Source organism: Mytilus trossulus, chromosome 9, assembly GCF_036588685.1.
Source record: "Mytilus trossulus isolate FHL-02 chromosome 9, PNRI_Mtr1.1.1.hap1, whole genome shotgun sequence".
Lineage (NCBI taxonomy): Eukaryota > Metazoa > Mollusca > Bivalvia > Mytilida > Mytilidae > Mytilus > Mytilus trossulus.
The window spans coordinates 69,681,913-69,702,146 of record NC_086381.1 but is presented as its reverse complement, the minus strand read 5'-3'; the positions used below and the strand labels follow the sequence as shown (position 1 = coordinate 69,702,146).

The following is a 20,234-nucleotide window of genomic DNA, read 5'->3' as shown; positions in this document are numbered from 1 at the left end:
TATTATGTATTGTACTAGAGGTATCGTAAAATGTAAAATAAGAAATATTATGAGTGATAATGATACAACTATCCAACTGAACCAGATTAATGCAGTTATAGAACACCACAAGACCTTCATCAATAGAAAAAAATTTACATACTTACCTATTATATAGACAATAACTGCTTAGTGTCTTTAAATATCAGCTGTATTTGTACGAGGCTAGGAAACAAGGTGTATGTGAGCTTTTAGCGAGCTATTACACCTGTTTCGAGCCGAGTACAAATACAGATGATATTTAAAGACACTAAACAGTTATTGTCTTTATCCTGCAATTAATTCTGTATATTATTTGTGTTTTGAAAGACACAAAAACACATGTTTTGCATTTATTTTCGATTGGAAATCCCTTGAGGCCCGTGTGTAGTAATACGATACAGTAATCACACATTCAGCTGAAGACGGGTTCGCCAAAAAAGAAACTCGAATGGTCAACACTAATACATCGCTCAAGGTGAATAATTATCTATTTTAACATAACAACTAATTTCAACAGTTAAATCAAATAACAAAACATTGTCCGCTTTGAAACAGGAGTGTACGAGTTGTCCTACGCTTCAGACTTGACATTCACTAATCATGCATGCTGACATGGTTGTTTTTGTTACACAATCATACACATTCAATTTTTTTTGAAATCGATAGTTGTCATCGTAGAAAAGACTGCTGTTCATGTGTGTATGCTATCAGAAAATTGGTGTGATTCTTATTGCACTAAAGAAATGTTTGAAAACAAGCAGAACGTATAAAAGTAATCGTTAATTCGCAATTGATACGACATTGGAATGCGATTGCAATACACATTCTGAGGTCACGCAGTCCAGCAGTGGGCGGAGCTTCTAAGCGATATCTGTATAGTATACAGATACAGCATAGCGATATATGTAGGGCTGTATCTGTATAGGAGAACACCCAATTGCAAGATAAATATAAAGGTCTCAACAAGACAAAATGTAAAATGTTTTCCTTAACGTATTTCCCTACTGATTTCCCTAACGTATTTCCCTACTGTTTTCCCTAAAGTATTTCCCTACTGTTTTCCCTAACGTATTTCCCTACTGTTTTCCCTAACGTATTTCCCTACTGTTTTCCCTAACGTATTTCCCTACTGTTTTCCCTAACGTATTTCCCTATTTTGTTTTCCCTATAGTATTTCCCTACTTTGTTTTGGTCGCCTTACTTATTTAATTCAGGTTGACTCATCTCTCTTATTTATCAGTACCCTGATTTGTTTAACCTTGGAAACACCTTAAGGAGGCTCGCGGGTATAAGATTTTTAGAAAAAAATTAAACTTTTATTTTTCTTTTCAAATTTTATTAATAACATTTAGTAGTTGTTACTTTATCTTAGGGTACAAAAATCATTCCAAAAAATCTTTTCGTGTTGGCCACAGATGACTTTTAAAATGTAGATATCATTGGAAAAGCTCCAAATTATCTCCCTTTGGAGCAAAAATGCAATTTTTTGGCATTAAAATTGAAATATCTTTTTTAAATCATCGGTGACCTATATTTTTTATTGTTGTTTTCGAATAAGCTTTACATAAAGTAAATTATTGTAAAATTTAAGCGATTTCTCTAATTAAGTTCTTTTTCTATTTCGATATTACCGATTGTTCTCCTATTAGTTCAACAGAAGAAAAAAAACATTAACAAAAATGTATGCTTCTTTCAAATGCAGATTGTGAGCGTAAATGAACGGTGACCCCATTTTTTTATTTCATTTTTCTATTAAGTATAAGATAAAGTTCATTTATAGAAAAATAAGGCGAAATCCTATATTAAATAAAAACTTTGATTTAGACCCGCGAGCCCCCATAAAAACAGTACTTTCTCAAATGTTAAAAAAATAGGCATTACAAAGGTAACTCGCTTCTAAAACTTACAATATAAATAAAATCACAAGAAGCCTTAGTACTATTGTGGAGAGAATCGGAACGCGAAAAACATTCAACATTCAAATGTGTTACCTGTCTATTAATAACTCTCGACTATGCTTTTTATGAATTGAACTAAATGAAGCTTAATGTAATCAGTTTTACAGAAATAAGTAAATACAAGAATCGTCCTGCTTGGGCTACAACAAACAAGCACGTGCAATCGTAGAAAGAAGAGTTTTATATGTCTGTTTGGTTTCCTAGGTAAGGAGTTTCTGGAATACGGATTCTAATGAGTTTGAATCATTGACTTGTAAGCCACTGATACACCAGCGATGTTTTTATCTTATTTTGACAAAATTAACTGCATAATATCATTTCAATATTTCGCATTGAAAAGTGTTTGAAACAAAAAATCAAAAAATCATATTACTTTTTTGTCTCAATCGTTGCTGTTCTACTAAGAAACTTAAAAGTAAAATAACCATTATCTTTTTTGCATTTTAGAACTGCATCTCAAAATAATTACAAGTGAAGGATCTGCATAATAGTATCATAAAAATTATTTAGGCAAACCATATCTTTTCAACGTACAATCAGGCATGACTATACAAAAAAATGTTTCAACAGAATGGCATTGACAATATCTATTATAGAATAATGCCTTCATTCATATTCAAAGTCACGAAATAATCATATAAACAGTCAGCGAAAAACTTGTTGGATTGCACGTAGGCAACAAAAATTATGTCCGTCTTTTTCAAATCTCTATATATAATGTTGTTGAAATTGTCCTAAAGGAGAGCGTGTGTTTTCTCCCGGGAATTCGGACATTACAAAGTATTATAAATCGTTAATAAAATTACAACCACTAAACTTTTACAAGACATATATATGTTAGTCTAAATTGAAATGTGAAAAAAACGTATTTGAATTGTGTCTGATATGTTTGATCTAACCCTCCAAACTTTCCGACACAAATAGATGTTGAAAATACAATTTACCAAAAAACTGTGTTAAATGGCAATAGTTGGTCAAATATATTAATAACTAATACGACATGTTTACATCAAAGTGACATCGCAATTATAGATCATATACATTTATCAATAGATCACTTCATTTGTATTTCATTGATTAACATAATTTCAAAGAGTTGCAGTATTTTTTAATTTACAATTTCAAAATGAATCCTTGCATATATATCCTGCTTTTAATGATATTATCACTTTTGTTAGTATTCAAATTCTACCATGGACTCTAAACAAGTATTGGGGTTTATGCTGAGTCTGAAAAGTATATATATTTATGTTTCTACATTGTTACGCTGTGTGTACGCTGTTACCATGAAAAAAATACCTATCCTCACCACAGTGGGTAAGGTTGTCCTGCGACAGAATATTCTTTGCTATCGTTTTGATTAATCCTGACCGGTGCTGGTGATCAATGAAAATATGTAAGCAAAGGTCAAAAAGCTTGTTCTCGAATAAAACATTGAAAATAAATAAGTGATATGTTTGAATTGTGTTTTGTATGGGTATAAAGACAAAAAAACTGCCTCATACTTTGTTGGAGTATGCGTAACACATAAGTAATTATTTTAAAAACAACTAAGACTGTAAAAAGTATCAATAAAAGTGCTCTTGGATTGGAAATTATAAAAAAAGTATGAACATTTGTTGAACATTGGACATCTCATTGGATAGTAGTATTTTACTGTTCTAAACTTAAGACGGATACCACATGTGGAGCAGGATCTGCTTACCCTTCCAGAGCACCGGAGATCACCCACAGTTTTTGGTGGGGTTCGTGTTACTTAGTCTTTAGTTTTCTGTGTTGTACCTTGTGTACTTTTATTTGTCTGTTTGTCTATTTACTTTTTAGCACTGGCGTTGTCAGTTTATTTTCGATCTATGATTTTGACTGTCCCTCTCGTATATTTCGCCCCGTACTTTTTATACCTTACAAGAAAAGACTACAAAACTCGTTCCATTAAACTTAAATCTTAAAAGCATATCCGAGGAGTACAATGTTCTCAATATGACGTTTTCAAAACTCTTCGTCTCTTTTCAGTTATTTCAATGGTTTATACCGATATTGATCCATAGAATAATAATTTTAAACAGTATTTCTGAAAAGATTGATTAACAAGTACAAAATCATGAAGATTAGACACATTCAATATAACTATTAATTGTTTAAACTATAATGATATTTCAAATCTATCATAAGCCAATAAAGTTCATTCAGTTTTTTTAAGCAAAACAATAAACACTATGCTAGATGATACATAAAAAAACAATCATCTTATTTCCTTGATTTAGATGGCATTGTGCATGGAAATCATCAAACGAAAACTACAGATGTCAAAGGCAAATTTTAGATATTAGAACAGCACATTTGACATGAAAACCATGTTCTTACTTTTGACATCGTTATCAGCTATCAATCACTGACTTGGTATGGATAGGGATTTAAAAATCATTTATCAATACTGTAACATGTTTATTGATAACAATATCAAAATTATGCATTTTCAATGATTTGCTGACATCATAAATCGATGAAAGTCTGAATTCATGCACGTAATTGTTAAATCAAACTAACGTGCTAGGTGAAGGCTCTCAGTCTGCATGGAGTGAAAAAAAAACACTTAAGTACATGAGAGAACGGAAACGATAACTTTAAAAGGTTAAAATGACGCCACTTAAATTCAAATGTCAGTGATTATGAGCATTTTGTAAACGTTCCATAACATTTGGTTGAGGCAAACTTAAGTTTCAGGAAGACGGACCAAATGTTATGGAACGTCCAAAATATAGACGGACATGTATACAATTTAATGATCCCTTAATTCATATCCTCTACTGCATAATAAATGTGTCTACAAATCTTTGGTAGAACTTCATTCATGTCAGCACAAAAGCCCTAATATGAATTATCATTGATATTGTTATATTTATAAATTAACTGTTTACAAAATTGTGAATTTTTGAAATACTAAGGATTTTCTACCTCATGCATAGATAACCTTAGCTGTATGGCAAAACTTCTAGGAATTTTGGTCCTCAGTGCTCTTCAACTTCGTACTGTATTTGGCTTTTTTCAACTTTTTTGGATTCGAGCGTCAATGATGAGTCTTTTGTAGACGAAACGCGCATCTGCGGTATATACTAAATTTAGTCCTGCTATCTATGATGAGTTTATTTATATAAATTACAATTTTCTGGTTGAATATTGCCATGTGTTGAGGATTAAAACAATTCCACATTGAATGAGTTTATTTATCTCGTAACAATATATCATTTTTTTTTAAGGTACAAAATTACATTTTTGGCTTTAAATTTCTTCAACACTTCGGATCTATTAATTGCAATCAAGTTCTATGTTAAGGGTTTTGGCAATCAAGGTCTAAGTTAAGGGTTTTGGCAATCAAGGTCTATGTTAAGGGTTTTGGCGATAACTATTATCTCAATATGAAGTTAGAACCCAGTCTTTTGTTTAAGGAAGGTACATTTTGGATATGTTGAAAACAAATTTATATGGATATGTTGAAAACAAATTTATATGGCTAGTTGAAAATAAATTTATTTGATTCTACTAGGTTATGATTAATAATTGCAAATGGCCATTAACTTCGACCTACTTTAAATTTGGATACTGAAAAACAGATAAAATACCAATATATTTTTTTAATCTTTTGTATAATATATCATATTCCATAAGTTTACAATTTTTATTTTGGTTGACGCAAAATTTGTTTACAGTGCGTATCAATAATTTATCCGCTTATACCTGGGACTCATAGTCCCAGCATATACATATTAATACAAATTAAAAGTTGCATATAAATAAATTAGTTTGAATCAACAAATGTTTTAAAAATCGTAAATTTATATTTATTATGAAGGCTAACAAGTGTATGGTCATATTTATTAAATAATACCATAAAAACAACCCTAATACTACCAAAACGGCATTAGTCATATAAATCACGCGATCTATATTGCTTTTCGGCCCGGTCAAATATTTCCAATACGAACAGACAATAGATCATAAATTACATGAAAATATTTATTGTGCAGGTAATGCAGGATTCATTGCCAGTCCGTATTGGAAATATTGACCCTATATTCACATTTGATGTATGTAAATAATACAGCATTCAGAACAAGTCTATTGAAAAAGTTGGATTATTCAATAAATAAAGGCAACAGTAGTATACCGCTGTTCAACACTCATAAATCCAAAAAAAACAAAATCGGGGTAACAAACAAAAACCGAGGGAAACGCATTAAATATAAGAGGAGAACACGAGAAAGTGAAAAAAAGTACAAAGTTGTACAGCACTGAAGATCAAAAGTTGAAAAAGGTTGTGTCAAATACGGCTATGTTTTTATGCTTGGGATTAGAACATCCTTATTATTTAGAACAATTAAACCTATTGCAAACTAATTACAGAAATCTAAACCCGAATACATAATGCTAAGACCAACACAGAATAGACACACCCGATTTAGTACAGGCCTTAACGCAATAAATCATAAAAATGACGTCACATACGATGGCGAAAAGGCACAAAAAATACGTCACATTTCCATTATTGAAATATCTGAAAAAGCACAAAAATGACGTCACATATGAAAAACTACAATTCAAAAGTAAGAAGGAATTAGGATAGATTTAAGATTATATCAGAACTAAATACTGATATTAAATTTAAACACAATGCATATTGCAATACTATTAATAGCAATTAACTATGATATATATATGTCCAGTTTGTTATGAATCCAACTTCAAACGTAAATTATCGTACAGATTACGTTGGACAAAATTAAATTTAATAAATGAAGCGGTAAAAGTGTTATGAACTGGCTGTTTCTGTATTGGCACTGGTATAGATTCTCGGTCAGCTGTATCGGCCCTCGACCCTACGGGTCTCGAGGCCAATACAGCAAACCTTGAATCTATACCAGTGCCAATACAGAAAAATACAGAAACAGTCAGTTAATAATACTATATTGTTATGAAAGTTTGCCAGTTACAGTCATATTTGTATTTTTTTTCATATCAACTAGTTTTTACCGTAGTTCACCTGTAAAATTATGCGCGCAAACTTTAAACTATTTTATTCCCCACATGCGTGTAACCGTAATTGCGCCAACGACGGCATTCGCGATAAATATGCTGCCAATACATTTACTATACACAGAAATCGATATAGTAATATTTGACATTTAAATATGATAACCAACAAAAATATATCAAAATTTACCTTGTTAACTGATTTAAAAAAAATTACATTATATGTACTTCTAGTTATTGCTTTGAGAGTGACATTTATTGTCGAGATGCATCTGGTGCAATAAAATTGGTACCGTTTACCATGTTTAATGATTTCTATTTATGTTGGGTCTAATTAACGCATGTCAAACAAAACTGTTAAATTGTTTGTTAATTCAAGTGGCCAAGATATAAATAAATCCTCGCATGCAGAAAAATCTATAAATATTTATACTGGTTAAAAGCCTATTAAAATACTGTTTACCTCTCTAAAATTGACATACATGAAAACGATTGGGGTTATGTTGGTCTTATAATAAAATGCCATCAAATATAAATAAGTATTTCCTCTTCTTATGTTAAATAGAATCATGGAAGTACTATATTGACTGTCATAGTACTTCCATGGTAGGGTCTAGTGTATACTTCCATGGTAGGGTTTATTGTATACTTCCATGGTAGGGTTTATTGTATACTTCCATGGTAGGGTCTAGTGTATACTTCCATGGTAGGGTTTATTGTATACTTCCATGGTAGGGTCTAGTGTATACTTCCGTGGTAGGGTTTATTGTATACTTCCATGGTAGGGTCTAGTGTATACTTCCATGGTAGGGTTTATTGTATACTTCCATGGTAGGGTCTATCACTTATTTTCGTGATATAACAGCTAGACACTACCAAACCCCTTCCATCAACACCAGAACAAATACTTTTAGATGTGTGTATACTGAAATGGCCAGCGACAATGCACATGTGTATTGATAATCAACCGATGCTTGTTAACGCTGTAAAGATGTCGCATAATTATGAATCCACCATTTTCTGCATTTGAAAATGCCTGTTCCAAGTCAGGAATATGACAGTTCTTGTCCATTAGTTTTTGATGCGTTTTGTTAATTGATTTTGCCATTTGATAAAGGACTTTCCGAATTGATTGTCCTCTAACTTCAGTATTTTTGTGATTTTACTTGTTTCCCAAATATAATAAAAATCACAAAAAGGTAAATTTTACGTAAAAGTAACTTGACGTGCTTATCAATTTTCTTGGGTATTTCCAATTGTTTTTTTTATATTTAATGTGTTCTTGCTCCTATTGGTACAATCTCAGAATAACATTAAGATCGTATATATTTAGAAACAAGAAGACATTATTATTTCAGCTAAAATAAGTAAAAATGTACATGTCTCAAACGCCTGTGGTTTCAATACGGGTCGAAAAAGTCGACCGCCAGAAGAAAGGCCCTTTAAAATATGGCTGGCGATGAAAAATAACAATGTTATGGTTTACTTTCTGTTATCATTTAACATTTCACAGCTGTATAATTCTGCTGTCTTTATTTATCCACCCCTTATTTTCTTGATTTTGTATTTACGTTGTATCATAGATCAAATTTATTCGTTCAGTGAATTTTCAATTGTGTTTACAAGTCCTTTGATTGAGTAAATCCATTTCAATTGATAGTTCATAGTGTATCTTCCTATTTTGTGATGTTACACTATTGTTTCGGGTTATGGCGAAAAAACGTTCCTGTTAAAACGTTTTAACCCACTGCATCTGTTTGCACCTGTCCTAAGCCAGCAACCTGATGTTCAGTAGTTGTTTTTTGTTTATGTGGTTCAGAAGTGTTTCTCTTTTCTCGTTTTGTATATACATTGTAGATTTAACTGTTGGTTTTGCCGTTTGAATGGTTTTACTAGTCATTTTTAGGCCCTATATAGCTTACTGTTCGGTGTGAGCAAAAGCTCCGTGTCGAAGACCGTACTTTGACCTACGTTTTTGAAGAAAAAAATATAATTTCTTCTTTTTCAAATAAGTCGTTTGATCTTCTCTTCTGTATTTTCTCACTTCATTATACATGAAAAAGTGCATGTTTGAAAATATGTAGTGTTCAACAAATAGAATGTGGGATAAACGTCAATGAGACAGCAACCTAGCGACAAAAATAAATATGCTTACTTATGAAGAATTTTTGCTTATAATAATGACCTGAAGTAAATTCATGAGACACATAAGAAAAGTCGCACTACTTGTTTACGCTGTTTAAGTAGACAGAGTTGCCTTTCATACATCTCTGACACTTAATTCAACAATGCCAACTGAAAAAGTTAAGATTTACTAAGTTTCTTTTTAACCAATCAATCAATTAGCTAAAGTTCCATTGACAATCAGTAGAAAAATACGTAATTAAAGGACTTTCGAAAGCCTAGTGATAGATTGAAATGTTATAATCAAACTATTTAAAGGAATTAAGGTCACTACGTTCGTTTTTTCAAACTACTATAGTATTTAAATCCAATGTCTTCGATTATCGCAACAATTATTATTCAAGGAAAACACAAGTATGTAAATAGAAAAAAAATGATTGAATCAAAAAATTATGAATATGAGAGTAAAAGCGCACTAGTACAACATGCATAATCATTATTCGAACCAATCAAGTAAACAGTACATCATTGCATGTTTATGACCTTTCTAGGAAACAGTATATGAGTGCCTTTTTCGGACCATTCGAATGAACAGTTACATAAGTACATTCTTCGGACCACTCGAGTAAACAGTACATTCTCTGGATATTAGAGTGAACAGTACAGCAGTGCATTGATTGCATTTGACAACAACCCATTATATATAGTTCAACATACAATATCGTTTTATAACAAACTGATTCATACCCCATCTCCTTATTTTCATATTTGTTTTACTACCATGTTAGTTAAAGATTGGTTTTCAACACCTTGTGTTAAGATCATATTATACGTTTGTATACAGTATTTTATGCAATGAGAGATATTTAACTGCCTGATTTTTTTTGTTTCAATGCTTCATTATAACTCAAATACCAGAGGTGATGATAAGGCTGATGATGTAATGAAGTGTTGTCTGCTCAGTTACATTGGAAAGAAGGTGGAAATGATGTAAAACAAAGACAGTATTATGAAACAGAACAAATTATTCACTTAACATTTTTCAATCACTTTTTGACGTTCTTATCAAACTAATGTCAGCAACAGTAATGTCTTAATCTAAAAATTAATCAACAATATGACGAATTACATATAGCATTACTGTTTTCATTAGTGAAACAGGGACTGCTTATTTTCATGATCATCCGAGTTTATTTTACTGTTATTGTGTTATTCGTGTTTGATCCATATTTAGTTTCTTTTTATATGTACGTGAATTCGCGGATATATTGTTTATCGGTTCTTATGGACCTGTGTCTGTATCTTTGTTTGATTCTTCTGTGTCTCTTGGTATTTACTTGTGCACCTATATTATTAACATACGATGTAGAAAGAACTTATTTCTTGTTACAGTGAATTAGAACAAATACCAATAAATTATAAGTCATATCGGAAGACAAAATTCAATTATTAAAACATCATAGGATTAAACGTATAAACTGGACCAAGTCACGCACAAACAAATAAAAGTCCGGACTTATATGATATGTTTGTTATAGTGACTTTGTCCAGTTTATACACCAATAAATTCCTTTCATCTTTATAATTCTTTAAAATTGGAGATAAGGAACTTATTTTTCAACACTCGTAACCTTTATCACACGTAAACTGTATACTTGTGTCATTGAATAGGTCTGACGCATGCATATATTTGTTGGTTAACGCAAAAATATGTACCTATTTAAATTTGCTAAAAATAACCCTACAAAAACTTTACTTGTCATTCAAACGAATTTTTATGTGTTTATTATTTAATTTAATTATTAAAGTGCAATGAACATAACTTCTGTCCACGTCGGTGTTATTATCGCCGCTATCTTGTTTACATTGGTTACGAAAAGAAGTTCGGTCAACGTCGTCTATCGAAAAATATACAACGTCAAGAACCAATAATTTCTAGGTATTCCCTAATATGCAACTCATATAAAAATTATATATCAATATTTTATCCCAATATGTACGTCGTCTGTAGACAGTGACTAGAACTAAATCGACAATTTAGATATTTCGACATAATCGGATAGTTACTAGTGGCTATTGTAGCAAAATTATCGTAATTTTCTATACGAACACCGTCATTGCCGTTAAGAAATCAATTACGTCACGTCATTTGGAATCGGGGTACAATTCCACCAGTCCCCCCGGGCAATATTATGAGTAGGACAATATTGCGGTGAAACATATGCAGAACCCAATGTTTTCGTTACGAGTATGTGATAAATAGTTATATGTAGACAGTTATTTGAACAGTTATCAATACGTCATACCAAGAAAGTGTCATGTGTAGACAGTTATTACTAATAGACTATAAGATGCCCTTTTCCATATTTGCCCTGGACTCATCTTGTAACTTCAATGTCTGCCCGAGGCTTAAGCGGACGGATGATACCAGGATTACTGTGTACACATTTATTGTAACATTTCGCCTTAATTTTGAATATGGTGATATAACTCAAATTATTCCAGCCCTTTTCGTGTCCGATTTTCCCACACGAGGGCTTGAAACTCCTTAAGATCATTGGCCGCGTCGCCTGCTCTCTGTGTAGCCCTCGTAGATCAGCGGAATATAACATCTGTATTATTCGGGTTAATTAATGATGATACGCTAAAGCAATAATTTGGCAAAACTGGGGTTAAATCGATAATATTCTTACTAGTGTCCATTGTAACAGAATAATCATAGTTTACAATACAAACACCACTACTGTCCGCCATCGTCATAAAGGATGGAAAGACTTCTCGCCATTTAAACGCGTCACAATAACCAATGCCCCTAGCAGCAATATGAGTAGGACAGTTTTGCGTTTATTGAAAATGCAAAACCCAACGTTTTTGTAACATATATATGTGTTTAAACAGAATATATAGTACAATACGTTGTCTGTGACCGCGTTATGCTTAAAAATACATCGAAGAATTTCGAGTGTGTGTAGACAGGTGTACGACGCTTTGACCATCGGGAGAAGAATCGTACAAAACCAAGTAATGGATGATAAATTACATGCGTTTTCAAAAGCCTTCAAGAAAGTTCATTTACAAACATAAAAAGATTTGTTTTACAAATTATCAGCTGTTTCTTTTAGATCCGACATTTGTTAATTTCACTATCAACATTCAAAACTATGATCCCTAACGACATTTCAATCTTTTCCAAAAGTTTTACTTATGTGTCAAATGATAGCAAGAACAAGTTACGATAAAAAAAAACTGGAGCTGTTTCTTTGATAAACAGCAGACGATAAAACAAAGTTGGTTAATCAATATCATAATTAACACTGTAACTTTGAAGTTAAAGGAATCTGTATGTATAGTCTTATCCCTGACTTGAAAATTAATTGTTTTGGGATCATTCATCTTGTGTTAGATAACAGTACCGAGTGCATCAATGCAACAGTGAATATGGCAGTGATCTGATTTAGAAAAGACAAAGTCGTGTTTATGGTTACCAGGGAATCGTCGTGTTATAACAGTTGTATGCATACAATTAAACGTTCTGGTGTTTATTTACTGTGATAAAAAAATATCCATTGTTATGTTATGATTTTACAACGATATTCTGGCGTGCTCAAAAACTTGATTATGGATAAAAGGGAGATTTCGCTGAAATTACACTCAGCATAGATAGATACCAGATTTGAAATTTTACATTTGCGCTAGACGCAAAACAAATACCTTCAAGTACTGATATTTACATGATTTTTTTAATTGTTCATTCCGATGAATTGCTATCGCCTAAATTTCCATTATGCAAATTGATTTTGGGTTTTTAACCGATCTATAAAATTTATAGATCTGCAGACATTATCTATAGTGCAAAATAACATTACCTATCAATTGTTTTATAAATAAATTCATTTTTTCAATGGATTATCCTAACAAACAAAAAAATCCGACCACATATTAATGATACAAAAATGTTTTGTCGTTAGATATATAAAAAGTAAAAAATCATTGACAATATCTATGCACATATGGAAAGCCAACGGGGTCAAAATTCCTAATTCGTAACTTGTCAATTCTTAACTTGTAACTGTGTAATTTTTAAATTTATAATGCGTAAATTGTCAGTTTGTAACTTGTATATTTGTAATTTCAAAATTGTTAATTCGTAAATTGTCAATTTGTAACTTGTTACTGTGTGATTTCAAAATTCTTTATCGGTAAATTGTCAATTTGTTTAATGATGTTTTGTAACTTGTAACTTGTCGATTCGTGAAATGTCGATGTGTGAAATGCCAAAGTGTTAAATGTTGTCGTTGTATTATGCTAACGATCATTATGACGACAGATGGCGCTCGGTTTCTTCTTCGAGTCGGTAAGTAATCTATAAGTAGGAGCACCTTCATATGGAGTATAAACCTAGTAGTTTAAATCAGTTATGTTTAGCACTCAAAGAAATCAAAACCAAAAAAAATGCATTATTACAGGATCCCAGTTTTATTTTGTTTACTGAAGACGACAGGCTGCGTTTCGTTCAAGCGGAAACTATATAAAAATACATCCCAAATAGTTCAGTCCCTCCACGTTATCGATCTCTCCTAATTTTGCGAGGTTAATGTAACGGCAGAATAAATCGACTGAATTATTCAGGTAAATACAATAAGGAGATGTGTTAATAAACCGTATGATTGCCAATGAGACAATGGTTTATCCAGTTTATACAGGAGGCTTATACACCGTAGAGGAAACCGAGCGCCATCTGTCGTCATAATGATCGTTAGCATAATACAACGATGACATTTCACACATTGACATTAAACGAATCGACAAGTTACAAAACATCGATATACAAATTGACAATTTACGAATCAACAAGTTACAAAACATTAATATACAAATAGACAATATACAAATCGACATTAAACAAATCGACAAGTTACAAAACAGCAATATACAAATTGACAATTAACGAATCGACAAGTTACAAAACATCAATGTACAAATAGACAATATACAAATCGACATTTAACAAATCGACAAGTTACAAAACAGCAATGTACTAATTGACAATTAACGAATCGACAAGTTACAAAACATCAATATACAAATAGACAATATACAAATCGACATTTAACAAATCGACAAGTTACAAAACAGCAATATACAAATTGAAAAATCACACAGTTACAAGTTACAAATTGACAAGTTACGAAGTAAGAATTTTGACCCCGTTGGCTTTCCATATGCACACGTACCGAAAAATTGTTAAAGCTTGCGAAGGAATAAACGTTTGTGACACTCCCGGCAAGGACCAGTAACTCTGTAATTGTTTTTGCGGGGAAATATGAATGGCTTTTTTTAGAGACGAGTGTCCACTTGCACTGCACTATTATTAGAATAGTAGAATAGAATGATATACAAATGGATGAAAATTATATATACATGCAACTGTTATATTAATATAATATATAACAACAAACCAGTTTATACTCTGGGACTATTATTATATTAGTATTAGTCCCAGGTATACTGATTTGTATCACTACAATATGATAGTTATTACGTTGCGGTTGAATTTCCTGTCATTTATTCATCATCCACGCACGATCTTGTCTCAGGTATAGAGATGTGATCTTTTTAATATTATCCGTATGTAAAGTGACCTTAGCAATGAGAACGCGACCCTCCTCGTAAAAATTCGGTGATCGCAATACGCATGGATCTGTCACTAAAATAAACTATTATCTGATTATACATTGTACATGTTATACACGTGATCAATATCCATGTTTCTTTGTTGATTGTTTACTATAAGGTGACAATCGGTAAACTTCAGTTTCAAAACACGAGCGGCTATTTTTTCATGTCATAACAGTCAGAGAGAGAAAAAAAACGACGATTATACAATGTTTGGGTAAAAAAAGATAAATTCTGTCACAAAAGACTTATTAAATTAATGATATACACATGTACTGGTTCAAGAATAAGATAAGCATTATTTTTCACCAGTCATTCGTTTCATATGACTTTTAAAAATCAATGCCTGAGTTGTGTTTCGTTTCGTTTAAAATTAGATGCCAATTGTAATAAAGGCGTATTTCTTTGTCATTTTAATCTCTTGTGGAGAGTTGTTCTTATTGGAAATTATACCACATCTTCTTTTTGTTTTGGTATACACATTCAAGATGTTCAAGATCAACATTTTTACCACAAAATTTAAAGACAATACAACAATTTTACAATGAATTATTTAAAAAAAAACCTACCTTTTTTGTCATTAAAGAATATTTCTGCCCACTTGATCTTTTCAGAGTTCACAGGTAGAACGACATTGTTTGAATGAAGCCTCCTTTAATAAGTTAATTATGTGTAGATTACGCTAGCAGATGGTTTGACTCTATCAACGTTTTCTGAAGAAAAAAATAAGATCCTATACCAGTTCAACACAGATAAGTTAACATGAACTTATCAGTGGCAGTTATATTTATAAAATATAGTTTTTTTATGAAAACCATAGACATATAGTATGATTATATTTTAATATGTCTCTGATTAAAAGAAGTTATCAATGAAAGTCTTTGGTTTATTGTTTTCGTTGCACCAGTCTCAAGAAGTTTAATATTAATAAGCTGCAATTGTCTTCGAAATAGGAGTCCTGTCATTCGATATGCAGCAATTGTGTTTTCAAATCTACATAAGTAACTGATTTCATTCCTTTATTTTTCATGATAGTTTTGAGATATTCTTAAATTACTGTTTATCTGAAGCTTGTGATATAGCTTGGGGATATATAAAAGACAGTCACACTAACCAGTGAAAGCAAAAAACAAAAGTGTATGAAACACTTCTCTTCATATACAAAACGCAAAAAACAACAGATGTAAATAACATACTATCATTGACATCAGAACTGAGATGGCCTATACTTCAAGAAGATTCATTGGATAAAGCTAGTATATTAAATCAGCACTTCAAAGATGCGTTTCCCAGTAAAGATGGATTTTACGGGCTCCAAATAAAAACAGAGATGCAAAATACTGGGAACTTTGAAACAGCAAAAGACATAATAATAACAGTGAAAGAAACTAGAGGCTCTTAAGAGCCTGTGACGCTCACCTTGGTCTATATGCATACATGTATAAAACAAAGGACACAAATGGATTCATGACAAAATTGTGTTTTGATGATGAGGATGTGTTTGTATTTCCTTTACTGAACATTCTTGCTACTTTCAATTTTCACTGTCTATAATAAACTTCGGCCTTTAGTTACAGAGGAAAATATTTTGTAAAAATTTCCCAAAAAACAAATAATGAAAATGGTTAATAATTGATTATTAAGGGAAATAACTCCAAAAGGGGTCAACTGACCATTTTTGTCATGCTGACTTATTTGTAGATCTTACTTAGCTGAAAATTATTGCTGTGTACAGTTCATCTATATCTACAATTCGAGATAATAACCAACCAGATGCTCCGCAGGGCGCAGCTTTATACGACCGCAGAGGTTAAACCCTGAACGGTTGGGGCAAGTATGGACACAACATACAAGCTGGATACAGCTCTAAATTTGGATTGTGATTAAAAAGTTGACACAGCATAGGTTTCTGACACAGAATGAATGTGGTCTAATGAACTTAAAATTTTTGTTTTGCCTTTGAGCATTTCACTATGATGTTGAATATTAATCCTCTCAAAAAAATGTTTGAAGAAATTTTCTTTTTATTTATGAAATTTCAAATGAGAAAAATTTTAATTTCCACACCACCTCATCCCCCCCAAATTTTTGTTCACATCCCCCTATCATTTATTCCAAAACTAATCACAATTCAAATTTATAATGGAGTTTGCAAAAATAATTACTCATTTAAATACATCATAAAATATTAAAATGTAAAAATGTGCTTGTTATCACTGAATGGTAAAGATTGTCTTAATTTATCAGTTGGTAGTAAAAGTGAATATACATTGTATATTGTGTAAAACAATGATTTTAGTTGATTACCTATTCTTGACAAAGAAAGATAACTCCAATTGAAATTTCTTGCTATTGCACAATTTTGTGCAATTAGATATTTCTTGCTATTGCGAAATACTGTGCAATTGAAAATACTTGCTATTGCACATTACTGTGCAATTAAAGTTTTCTTGCTATTGCACAATACTGTGCAATTGAAAATTTCTTGCTGTTGCACAATACTGTGCATTAAAGATTTCTTGCTATTGCTGAGTACAGTGCAATTGAAAATTTCTTGCTCTTGCACAATACTTAATACAAATGTATAATAATTTAGGATCCTGATTTGGACCAACTTGAAAACTGGGCCCATAATCAAAAATCTAAGTACATGTTTGGATTCAGCATATCAAAGAACCCCAAGAATTCATTTTTTGTTAAATTCAAACTAAGTTTAATTTTGGACCCTTTAGGCTTTAATGTAGACCAATTTGAAAACAGGACCAAAAATTAAGAATCTACATACAAAGTTAGATTTGCATATCAAAAGAATCCCAATTATTCAATTTTTGATGAAATCAAACAAAGGCTAATTTTGGATGCCAATTTGGACCAACTTGAAAACTGGGCCAATAATCAAAAATCTTAGTACATTTTTTGATTCAGCATATCAAAGACTCAAAGGATTCAATTTTTGTCAAAATCAAACTAAGTTTAATTTTGGACCCTTTGAACCTTAATATAGACCAATTTAAAAACGGGACCAAAAATTAAGAATCTACATACACAGTTAGATTCGGCATATCAAATTTAGAAACCTAATTATTCAATTTTTGATGAAATCAAACAAAAGTTTAATTTTGGACCCTTTGGGCCCCTTATTCCTAAACTGTTTGTACCAAAACTCCAAAAATCAATACCAACCTTCCTTTCATTGTGTTTAAATTTCATAAATTTCTATTCACTTATACTCAAGTTATGGTGCAAACAACAAGAAAAATGCTTATTTGGGCCCTTTTTTGGCCCCTCATTCCTAAACTGTTGGAACAAAAACTCCCAAAATCAATCCCAACCTTCCTTTTGTGGTCATAAACCTTGTGTTAAAATTTCATAGATTTCTATTCACTTTTACTAAAGTAATTGTGTGAAAACCAAGAAAATGCTTATTTGGGCCCTTTTTTGGCCCCTCATTCCTAAAGAATTGGGATCAAAACTCCCAAAATCAATCCCAACCTTCCTTTTGTGGTCATAAACCTTGTGTTAAAATTTCATAGATTTCTATTTACTTTTACTAAAGTTAGAGTGCCAAAACTAAAAGTATTCGGACGACGCAGACGCCAACGTGATAGCAATATACGACCAAAAAATTTTCAATTTTTGCAGTCATATAAAAACAAATTGACAGCTAATCACCTGAGGACAGTACAACATTTCTTTATACATAATTTAAAAGCAGTGTAAGGGAGGTATCAAAAATGTTGTGTTTAGATTACTTCCCTCACACTGCTTTTAAATGTCTTAAGCAATTATCCATTAACAAGGAAACCCTTGTTTCCCTCCTTTTCGCCCCTTATTCCTTAAAGTTTTGAGCCATAACCCTCCAAAGACAACCCTAACCCCCTTTGTGGATCTAAAACTTGTGGTATAATTTCAGCTTATAATTTCATACACTGTTCCACAAGTTATCGTCTGGAAACTCGAAAAAATGCATATTTTGGCTCCTTTCTGGCAACTAATTGTTAAAATGATAGGACCATAAATAGTCACAATACAATTAACGGTACCAATTTTCTTGCACCAGATGCACACTTTGACAATACATGTCTCTTCAGTGATGCTCGTGGCCAAAATATTTGGAATCCAAAGCTCATACAAAAGATGAAGAGCTATAATCCAAAAGGTCCAAAAAGTATAGCCAAATCCGTGAAAGGAATCAGAGCTTTGCATGAGGGAGACACATTCCTTAATTTATGACAATTTCTATCCTTTTGTACAGCAAATTTTAATAACACAAAAAATCCGGTTTTTTTCATGCCAATACCGAAGTACTGGCTACTGGGGTGGTGATACCCTCTGGGACTAATTGTCCACCAGCAGAGGCATCGACCCAGTGGTAGTAATACAATTAACTGTACCACAACCTTCCTTTTGTGGTTATAAACCTCATGTTAAAATTAAATAGGTTTCTATTGTCTTATACTAAAGTTATTGTTCGGAAACTAAATGTCTTTAGACAAGTCTGATGACAGCAACAAAGACAACATGATACCAATCTACAAAGAAAAAAAATTGTATTCGTATAAAAATGGAACATCTTTCATGACCTGAGTAACTCTTGTGAGCCTCTTGTTACTATTTGTAGTGCTTTCTATCTTTAAATTTTTCAACTTGATAAGAAAACCCTGTATAACTAGGTTCAAATTGTAAACTATACTCAATACAAAATATTCAGGTAAACTTTCTAACATTAAACCCAGTAATTTCAGGAGAATACCTTTTTTAAGATTATGACAACAGCCTTTATGGTTAGGTATGATTATAAGGCTGTTTCATACTGTTGGGATGATATTCCCCATCCTTCAATTTCAATAAAATATTTTTCAACTTGATAAAGCAAACCCTGTATAACTAGGTTCAAATTGTAAACTATACTCGATACAAATTTATTAATTAATAGTGTGTTAATTTACATTTTTTGATTGATTTAAGCCTGCCATTTGATATTTTATCTTATATTTTTCTATGTTGCGATGTTATGCTATTGTTTCAAAAAAAGGGAGAAGGTTTGGTACCATTAAAATCTCGCTGCAAATGTTTGCACCTGTCCTAAGTCATGAATCTAATGAACAATAGTTGTTGTTTGTTTATGTGGTTTATGCATGTTTCTCTTTCTTGTTTTTTTTTATATAGAATAGACCGTTGGTTTTCCCGTTTGAATGGTTTTAGTAAAATTGGGCCCTTTATAGCTTGTTTTTCAGTTTGAGCCAAGGCTCAATGTTGAAGGCCGTACATTGACCTACAATGGTTTACTTTTAAAAATTGTTATTTGGATGGAGAGTTGTCTCATTGGCACTCACACCACATCTTCCTATATCTATATAAGAAACCATAAAAAAAAATTAGTCATACTGACACTTTAATTCTATTTATTTAATTAATGTGAATTAC

At 31.8% G+C, this 20,234-nt stretch overlaps 1 protein-coding gene across 1 annotated transcript in view; it reads right to left on the bottom strand.

Moving 5' to 3' along the window:
- Nucleotides 1–15,506, bottom strand: part of LOC134683323 (soluble guanylate cyclase 88E-like) — a 184,018-nt gene extending 168,512 nt beyond the window's left edge. Inside the window, exon 1 of the mRNA XM_063542541.1 lies at nt 15,377–15,506. The gene's annotated coding sequence lies outside the window, so the exon portion shown is untranslated. The remainder of the gene's footprint in view (nt 1–15,376) is intronic.
- Between the last annotated feature and the right edge of the window lie 4,728 nt (nt 15,507–20,234).